The 3,613-nt window shown below is 37.5% G+C and overlaps 1 long non-coding RNA gene across 1 annotated transcript; it reads left to right on the forward strand.

Moving 5' to 3' along the window:
* The first annotated feature begins 2,146 nt into the window (after positions 1-2,146).
* Positions 2,147-2,823, forward strand: LOC125226146. Its single transcript, XR_007177052.1, has 2 exons — positions 2,147-2,373; positions 2,671-2,823. It is a non-coding gene; the product is annotated as an uncharacterized LOC125226146 (long non-coding RNA).
* Positions 2,824-3,613: the final 790 nt, after the last annotated feature.

A 3,613-nucleotide genomic window follows, 5' to 3' on the forward strand; every position in this document is an offset into this window, starting at 1 on the left:
AGATGGCGGGACGACTTTGACACCTTCGTGACTAATTGGCCAGAAATAGCACACCAACGGGAGCTGTGGAAATCACGGGGAGAGGCCTTTGCCCAGCAGTGGGACACATAGGTAAACGGGCTATTAAAAAAAAAAACGAAAGTGAATTGTAATGAAATATTATAGTTGACTTAGTGTCAAAGACTATCCAACACTGAAAAGTCAGCACTTATTGTTTAGTCTGTGGCGTCCTAATTGACAGATTAAAGTCGACGAGTACAAAAAAAAAACATTATACATCCGTGTAATAATAAAGTTTTGAATCAAGTACAGTCAACCAAAAAAGTGGTTTACTACTTTTCGACCTTATGTGTTTAAAATAGAGTCGAAAAGTGGTAAACCACTTTCTTGGTTGACTGTACCATGTTTGAAGGCATTTCTGCCTTTGCTTGCTGAGTGACCTGAGGTAAGAGATTGAAAATCTTGATCATATCATTGATGTCACACTGCAGTGACGACCGGTCTGGCGCAGTCGGTAGTGACCCTGCCTGCTACGCCGCGGTCCCGGGTTCGAATCCCGGTAAGGTCATTTATTTGTGTGAAGAGCACAGATATTTGTTCCTGAGTCATGGATGTTTTCTATGCATATAAGTACCTATTTATATATTATATTATATCGTTGTCTGAGTACCCACAACACAAGCCTTCTTGAGCTTACCGTGGCCTCAATCAATCTGTGTAAGAAAGTCCTATAATATTTATTTATTTATTTTTATTTATTTATTGAATACAACACTTTTTTTAACCGCCGCCCTTAAATCTCAAGGAAAGTGGTTCTCAATTCGTCTGTATTTTTTTTTATGTTTGTTCCACGATATCTCCGCCGTTGGTGGACCGTTTTTGATTTTTTTTTTGATTGAATGTATATGCATACAGATTGGTCCCATTTTTATCAGAACCCGGTTCTGATCATGGGATCATGGAGAAATCGAGGGAACTCCTCAAATCTGAAAGACATACATATAGTGATTTTTGTATTTTTAAAGGAACAGCATGCATTTACGTCCGGAACAGTGACATTTGGTGCAGTGGAACTGCTGATGATGGTCAGAACGGAACTCCTAAAATCTGAACGGCACACTTATAGTGACTTTGGTATTTTTATAAGAACAGCATGCACTTACGTCCAGAACAGTGACATTTGGTGCAGTGGAACTCCTGATGAAGATCAGAACGTAACTCCTCAAATCTGAACGGCACACTTATAGTGACTTTGGTATTTTTATAAGAACATCATGCACTTACGTCCGGAACAGTGACATTTGGTGCAGTGGAACTGCTGATGAAGATTAGAATGGAACTCCTCAACTCTGAACGGCACACTTATAGTGACTTTGGTATTTTTATAAGAACAGCTTGAATTTACGTTCAGAATAGTGACATTTGGTGCAGTGAAACTTCTGATGATGATCAGAATGGATCTCCTCCTGAACGGCACACTTATAGTGACTTTGGTATTTTTATAATTACCTACAGCTTGGATTTAAGTTTAGAACAGTCACATTTATTTGTTAGGAGATTTGTTCTCTTTGTTATGCTTACATAATGAGTTTTCAAATTTTGTCAAGCTCGATTTCTTATAATCGGATATCGGATTCATGAGGAATTGAGGAAACTCTTCAAACCTTAACGGTATACGTATTCATTTGTGTTTCCATCAAATAATCAAAGATTTACGTTAAAAGCAGTTTTAAAAAATACCTACACATTTCTATATGTATAATCCAACATTCGCAAGTACCTTTTACCAGAACCCCAAAAGAGGCGGTTTTTTTTTCTTAAAAATTATCCACTCGTTATTAAATAATTTTAACAGTTAATTTCAATGGTCTTCAAAGTTTCGAAATTAATTTTCATTTGTGTTAGAAGTGAAATAGACTATCTAACGTTGAAAAAATGTGAAATTTTAGTAGGTATAGTCTATGAAATATTCATACACCGATTACAATTGGCGAGTAGAAAAAAAGTTAAAATTGTGCGTGACCAGCGTGACCTTAGGCGGGCGAGTCCGACTCGCACTTGGCCCGTTTTTGTCTAATCAAGCGAAAGTCTGAAACTCAGGGCTCTAGCCAATGCAGCCTGCATCCATTGAGCTATTACTACTACGTATAGAGAAGACATCGCCCATCACTGCCGTGTTCCGTTCAACTGCGGCCGGCCGGCCGCACGTCACTCAGTCGCTTACGAGTACTGAAGCGCGGCGGTCGTAATATGTTTTAAAACGAAACAGGATAAAAACTGGTTAAATAATTTAAATATGCCCTCGTGTGTGATGCGATATTGCACTAACAATTCAAGCAATACGTCGAAGTGAAAAGGAGTAACTTTCTATAGGTAAGTCATTGTATAATCATTTTAAATTTTAATTTGAGCAAATTGTTTAGTGGACGCCATTTTGCGTCTCTTGTCAAAGACTAAAAATTGAGAGATGTGACGTTGTGTGCATTGTGTGGATACTTGGATAGTAAAAGGCGATGTGCGGAATATAATATAAAGCCTGACCAAAAATGACAATTCCGCAGCATGGCGCGTAGTCATATAAAGAACTTACTTAAGTTAATGGATGAAAAAAGGTAAAATATGATTTATTATTTATTTTCTAAGTAATTTCATTTACTTTTTTCATTATAGGTTTTGCACGTCTGGGCCTTAAAGACAGGGAGAAATGGATGAAACACGAGGCTAAAACTGATCAGACAATAAATTATTTTTTAAAGCGGCAAAAGATTTGTAACTTATATTATTTAAGGGTGATTAAATAAAAATCATATCTGTACATAACTATATGGCTGTTTTTTTTATGAAAGCTTTCCATGATCCCTTGAACCAGTTAATTTATGTACCTACAGTCGCCATTAATAAACAATAGTATAGAACGTCCATACACTTGACTGAGTCCCACTGTGAGCTCGATCAAGAAGGCTTGTGTTTTGGGTACTTAGACGATACATAATTATGATTTACTACTTAATACTTATTGCATAGAAAACATCCATGACTCAGGAACAAATATCTGTGTTCATCACATAAATAAATGCCCTTACCAGGATTCGAACCCAGGACCGCGGCCACAGTGCTCAAAAATATCTCAACATGCCCTCTAACGCCATGACAATAGAGGCCAGCTCAGATGTTTGAGCACCCTGGTCGCCTCGATATATCTGATGGTACAACTGTACATACCTCAGGGGATATAAGCCTCAGAATGAGAGGGTTTTTTGAATCGTTATTTAAAATTGTCTATTTTTTTGCATAAACAAAAAATAAACAGACAATTTTAATACAAATTAATATTGCATTTAACTTGCACGTTCCCATACGTATTTAATTAAATAGGCAGAATATAAACAAAAGTGACGCCTCTGCGGAGTTGACATCGTATGACTATTTAGCCGCCCTCCCCCCGCCCCGCACTGCCGCGCTTGCTACCCAGATTTTGTTTGCGCCGTCTGTTCTATGTACGTAGTACATTATACTTCAATGCCTGCATCTAGGCCAATAAAGGCATCAATATTGTTAATAAAAGCGCTATGATTTTACTGACTATCTCCAAATACAATTCGATTCAACTGAC

Source organism: Leguminivora glycinivorella, chromosome 1 (genome assembly GCF_023078275.1).
Source record: "Leguminivora glycinivorella isolate SPB_JAAS2020 chromosome 1, LegGlyc_1.1, whole genome shotgun sequence".
In the NCBI taxonomy this organism is placed as follows: Eukaryota; Metazoa; Arthropoda; class Insecta; order Lepidoptera; family Tortricidae; genus Leguminivora; species Leguminivora glycinivorella.